We start from the raw sequence: 6,992 nt of genomic DNA, 5'->3' as shown, positions 1-6,992 counted from the left end.
TTCCCTCACTGTTTCCAGGATGGCTTTGTGGGCCGCATGAAACCACTTTGCAGGCCGGATCCAGCCCCCGGGCCTTGTGTTTGACATGTATGATGTAGAGGGTAAATGTCTCACATATGAGGTGAGGGTATAAGCATGCAATCACAATACAACACCAAACAGTAATAGCAACCGCACTCAGACTTATATACAGTGCTTTACAGGCCTCTCTAAGGTTTACAGAGTCAGGTATGCTCATTTTATGCAGGCTCATTCTATGACATATTCAAGGAAGTTTATTTTTAAGAAGCTCTCGAAAGACTTTCTGTACTAGTGTGTAACTTTTCACTAAGCCTGTACCATTGTGGAATGCAGGCTAAAGGTTATGGGCTGTCTGTACAGGTAGTCCTTGACTTACAACCTCAATTGAGACCAAAATTTCTGTTGTTAAGTGAGACAGTTTTTTAAAGTGAGTTTTGCCTCATTTTACGACCTTACTTGCCACAGTTGTTAAGTGAATCACTGCAGTTGGTAAGTTATTACCCTGTAATTAGGGGCATCTGGTTTCCCCATTGATTTTGCTTGTTAGAAGGTTGCAAAAGGTGATCATGGGACCTTGGGACACAGCAAGAGCTCATAGATTCCCTTATCTGAGTCAGAAGGGCCAAAGTGATAGTAAACAGACTCATAGAGACAGGATAAAAGAGAAGGAAATGGCTACAGCAAATTTCAAGCTGGTATCATTTTCTACCAGTTCAAGGCTAAATGGGAAGCCCTTCTACTCAGCAGTAGGGAAGACTCTTGAGTGTTTTTATTCTTTGCGTGAAAGAAAATGTGTTTTGTGGCAAGAAATATAACTAGTAGCTCTGCCGTTCTTTGATGAGCAAGAGGAGACAATCTCTAGTGGGTACTGATTTCACATCCAAAAATGGAGCAGTTGGTTTGATGAAAACTTCAAATGGTTAAAAACTGCCGGCCCATAAGCAGAGCTCATTTATCTTGATGGTACTTTATTCCAATAAGCTAATGTATGATTCTTTCTAGCCATTCATAATTTTGCCTTGGCAAACTGAAGACACTAATTGCTCTATTGTTCATTTCTCAAGCCAGCCTCATTCATTGTTAAGTAACAGCTTCTTTGTCATGGTTGTTATTTTATTAATATAAATTTTATTTACAGGCTACTTTAAAAAGTCTGTTGCTAGTCGTGCCAATGCAAATAGGTCATAGCAGTGATCAAACCACATTCTTAAGCTTGTTACAATAAAGCAATAAATTTTTTCTGCAATTCATATTAGAAAATATACTGTAACCTGCTTATATAGCTGCACCAGCTAATACCTCTGAGCCCTGAAAGCCTAATTTGTCATACAAGCTCCAACAGAAATGCTTTCAAGAAGCATAGATGGCTTCTCCCTGCCTGTATCAGAGCTGGTAGCCCCGGGCCAGGCAGCTCAGGTTTTGCTGTGCAGGAGCAGACCTCTCTCTTTAGCAATAAACTAAATTCAATCTCTGTATCTCATTATTCTCCTGACTCTAATGGGGCCAGATCTATGTACAGTAGTCAAGTAATCACCAATTGCTGAAAGAACGATTTCAGAATTAATTAACTAGAGGTTAGAGAAAAATTCCAGGTGGTCTTCAAGCTTGGAACCAACAAACAAAATAGCAGTGCTTTTAAAAAATGGCATCTAGCACTGTTGTAGCCCTTCCCAATACACCACATCTATAATTTCTCATAGTCTTTACAAAAACCCTGTAAATAAAATAAATTGGGAACAATGCCTTCTATATTTCAGGGGAAGATAAGTTGAAAATGAAAATGAGAGTCTGGATGCCATTTAGTGGAAAACACAGTAGATATGAATTATTAACTGGGTACTTCCAGATTTGTACCTCAGCCTTAGACCAGGGGTCCCCAATCCCCGGTCTGTGGACTAGTACTGGGCCACAGCGTGCCAGGAATCAGGCCGCACAAACAAGGAAAGCCCCATCCACAGGATGGTGGCAGCACACAAAACCACGCCCTCTCAGGTCCACAGAAAAACCTCTCTCCAAAGAATCGTTACCTGGTGCACACAATGTTGGGGACCTCTGCTCTAGATTACTAAACCTTCACACATCAATTCTACCAAGAACATGATCAGAAACATAGGATATTTATCTCCATTTTCTAAGTATAGAGGCTCAGGTTCATGCGGTCCATAAATTAATTTCATAATCAGCAAGAAATGTTATGATCTGCCTATTTATTAGATAGCACTGTATCTAATAAATAGAGACATAAGAAAAGTGATATTTATAGTACCTAAATGATTGTGTAATTTCACTAATTCTATATCATATTGGCCACTTTAAATAACAATAATCTGGGCAATGAAAAAAAGTTTGGCTTATATTATTATAAGCATGGAGTAGAATTGGACTCAAAGAAGGCAACAGCTTGGCTAACTTAATAATATTTAACTGTAGCCCCAATCTTATGAAAATTCTATGTTTCTCTTTAAAAATGGAGTTGTGAGTGGGTGGAAGTCACCACATGGAAGTCGAGTTTATTCTGCTTGACGGCAATGAAATATCTGCAAGCAAACAACCAAACTCGGAGAGGACCAAGAACTCTAGAGTTCAATCCCGAGGTAGATATACAATATATATTGTTGGATTCGTGTTCTTCCATTTTTATCAGGACAACTACTTGGTTTTTAAAAATAAATAAATAATATTTTTTTTAAAAAAAACCAAGGATTTTCCTAATGTTGGGTTGGGACTACAGCTCTCAAAGTTCCTAGCCAGCATGCTGGCTGAAATGCTAAATCAAGCTCAACTCTTTATTAGTCAGTATTTAAGCTCCTCTCATTAGACACTAACTTAACTCCACATTTGTTTTTTTATTGAATAACATTCTCTGTCAGTGATAAAATCCAGGCAATTTGGTCATTTGAAACTATTATTTGATTAGAATGTGAAATGTCATAATTATGCGTTCTATTTCTAAATGGATTACAGATGCAATTAGGCAAAAGAAACCCTGCAACAATAACATGCCAAATGTATAAATGAGCTCTGTCATACGTTCTATTCTTTTAAGGGGCAAACTTTGGCTACAACAAGTCTTTGTTGTATAATATATACATATACAAAATAGTCAGGATGTTCATTTGCTAAATGCTGCAATTTTGTATTTGTGTCAACATTTGTTCTTTTCTACCATTTTTGAATTTCATTCCTTTCAGTCAGCTTTTAGCTTTTAACCTTGAAATTTCTCTGCATTTAACAGACATTTTATCTTCCCCAGCATTCAATTATTCACTTCACTCCTCTTGTTCTGACTTCTAATTATTTATCTTTGTTAATGATTTCTTATGTTTTGTAGATGCAGACTTTTTTATTGCTTTTATAACCTCTCATTTCTTTTTTTCCCCCTTCCTCTTTCTTCTCTAGAGCAACGTTTCTTTGCTTTTTCAATTCTCCTTCAAGAATCTAGGTTTGAGGTTGTTCTGACAATTGACCATTTTACTGTGGGTCAGACTCACCAAGGATATTCTGTTAAAAGCAATTTGATATGATACAATAAATGCTCTGCTCTACATCAATCCAAAATTAATTTGCAATTAGTAAAGCATGAATTCTGTTGGCTGCAAAGACAAACTTAGCAACTGGCTTGTGTTATCTTCGTGCCTTTGTTTGCAAGAAGGAGATTTACATGAAATTAATCCAGTCATTGGGGAATAACTTAATGAAGGATGTTAAGAGCTTGCTACCCATCTCTCTATAGAAGATACAACAGAGTACAGTAACACAATGATTTGATATTCCCAGACTGACAGGGGGGGGGATTCTAAAACCTGCCCTCCAGGATAGCTGAGGATAGATATAAAAAAGAATAAAAGCCTTACTATAGCCTAACTGTAAGCTGGTTATAAAACTGAACCAATTTAATGTTTCTGTTTGCAATTCTGCATCTAGGCTCCCTTAGTCTAAGAATTGCCAAAGCCTGCTCTTGTTCCATTGTCAATGATGCCAATTTCTGAACTCCAGCTCCATTTTGCTAATTCCAGATGGGTTGGAATTGCCTAACAAAATAAGAAAGATCATGGTAAGAAGTGTGTGTGTGGAGGTTCGTTTTGTAGAATTTGTTCTAGAACCTGCAAAGGTGTCTCCACAAAGTCACCTGGAGCAAAGTTCAGTCTGAGGAAGACTTCATCTCCAAAACTGTGTGCAAATGATTTGACCTTAGCCGAACACTCCATCATACTGAACTACTTGGCCTGATGAAGCACTCAGAAGATCTTAACAGTTTGCACACTATTTTGTATACTTTTAGTTAGAATCACCAGGTGGCAACAAAGAGATGGAGAAGGCTCTATGGCACCTCCTAGTGGTTCTCCAGATTTTTGCAACCCAGACCCAGTAGCTTTCATTTTGGTTGGACCTAAGAAATTTTGGCTCATCTATGGATTCTATTATTATTATTATTATTATTATTATTATTATTATTATTATTATTATTATTATTATTATTATTATTGTTGTTGTTGTTGTTGTTGTTGTTGTTGTTGTTGTTATTGTTGTTATTGTTGTTATTGTTATTATTATTGAACAGTACTGCTTTCTGGTTTTCTCCAATTCTCCCTCCTTCTCTCTCTTCCACTAAAAAGATGTTAACGATATGGCTTGCACTATATGTTCCAATCATAATTCAGAAGACATAAGCTATTTGAGATCAATGGACTTTGGCAAGCTTCAAGTAGTAGTATGAAAGGCTAACATCCCACAGTTCTCCTCCAATTGGCGGAGTGGGATAGATATCTTAGGTGGAGAAGGGTAGATGAACAAGGAAGAGAGCACTGAAAGCTTCAAGAATGGATGTGGGGCAGAGGGCCTATTCAGTCCCTCCCCTCCACGTTACTCAGTTGCCCTCTGGCTGGTCTTTCTAAACAAGAAAGGAGGTAGCAGAACTTCTCATGGCTAGCCCTGTAGCCTTTATTTTTTTATTGTATCTGAGACAGTAGGATTAAAGTTGTCAGTCAAAATTTAATAAATGCTACGCTATAAGAGAGAGGGTGAATATGAGATCTGAATGGCCCTTGGGTTGAAAAATATGCAGATAAGTCTTTCCACTACTATCGCTCTGCTTTCTTTGCAGCTGGTTCAGGGAAAAAGCATCTGCTAGAAGCAGCAGAAATGAGGTATGCTAATTTGGCTTGTGTGCTGGGCACTTCCTTAATGTAAGTATTCAGAAATAAATCCCAGCCTAGGTAAACAAAGCTGCCTGGATGTGTGAATCCCTGATACAGCAACTGTATTCATTAAGTGAGTAAATAGTGCATATCTAGGAGCCTGGGAGTCAGCAAGGAAGTTGTAGCAAGCAACAATCACAGTCAAGGTTGCTGCTGTCACAACTGTCATTCTGGACTGTTTGATAAGCAAACCAGAAAATATTTTACAACATTTTACAAAACAGAAAACATATCTAAATTTCTTCACTTGATATTTCAATGTGGTTGACAACTCAGGATTTTGGACAGAAGCCTAGTTAGAAATCATGCATTCAAAACTAATATTAACACAGATTAAAAAACAAGTCAGATAGTATCACTGGCTAGGTTCATCCATTATGCCAAATGTACAGGCATGCACATACACACAAGCATACTCTGTGGCTGAAACTAGTTTTGTGGACCCAGCCACTGTGGTTAGGAAAAAGTGTTTTTTGTCTGGTTTATTTATAAACCAGGTTATAATGCATAACATTGCAATTAGATGGCATCTCCTTTGAGTCAAGCTGGATTTCTAGTAGCTTCATAAATATGTCCAGTTTCCTTGGTAAACGATGTTACATTGAGCACGGACTACAATCAGTTTAGTCCTTATTGGGACTTTTCAGACACAGACATCCTCCATACTAGATGTTCTACATTCAACTCTTTAACAAGGATTTGAACATGTAGATTTTGCACTTGGTGACTTTATAATATATTTAGCTTTAGAGACAGCTTTTGGCCTGGCTGTCAATAGCTTGAGGGGAGGAATCTTATAGAAACTATGCAGGTACACTTCCTTTTAAAATCTCTCTACACTCTCATATTAGGGAAATTTTGGATTTTTCTTGATAAGAATATAGAAGTTACAGTATTTGCCACTGTGTTTTTCTGGGATGTGTGGGATCAAACGTAGGACCTAAAGCCAATAATCAAGGCTTACTGCAGTAATTATTAAACAGTACATGCTGGTGGAACTCTCTTTGAAGAATATTGAACAAAGGATGCACACCTATTTGTACATTTCAGAAAGGCAAGAGAGACTAATGCTTAAGCAATAGATGATATAAGCATGCATGTTTGTAGGTAGAGGGTATCAAGTTACTGTTGGTCACTTCCTGTGCCCATTTCCCTTCAGAAACCAAAAGGGAGAAATAAAGCAGTAAAACATTTAAAACAGGGAGGAAAACATCTCCATAAATCAAGAACACAGGGCAGTTTGGGGATTCCAGACATAAATAAAAAAGTTCTCATTGGAAATCTATGGGATTGTTCTAATGAGGCTGTGGCCTTATATCTGTATATATCAACTTGATTTAATTGATTTCATTCATCCAAGAACTGATTCCCCTCCCCCCCCTAGATGTTTTACTGATTTCTGAGTCCGAGTGGTGATATTTCCTAGTGGTCTTTCATTCAAGTACTGAAGTTAGTTCATCCTTATTGTCAGCAGACAATGAGAGTTTATGATTGAGGTAATGCTGAACAAGGGACTTCCCAACTCACCTTAATTGTATCAACTCTCAGTTGAACCAACTGAAACGGATCCCATCTATTGTTAAGTGAAGTGAATGAGCAGCTTTCCCCCCATTTGCCAACTCCTAGAATTAAAGAGTGAGTTGAAACACTCAGGTTGTTGAATTGAAGAATTTCCTGACTTTCATGGTATTATGTTTTAGTGGGCCATTTTAATCCCCCCAGATCTACTTTGACTAACACAACAGTTTATCATGAAGCCAGTCTATTGTCTTT

The sequence above is a fragment of the Vipera berus genome, assembly GCF_964194415.1.
Source record: "Vipera berus genome assembly, chromosome: 1".
NCBI lineage: Eukaryota > Metazoa > Chordata > Lepidosauria > Squamata > Viperidae > Vipera > Vipera berus.
This window is presented reverse-complemented; position numbering follows the sequence as displayed.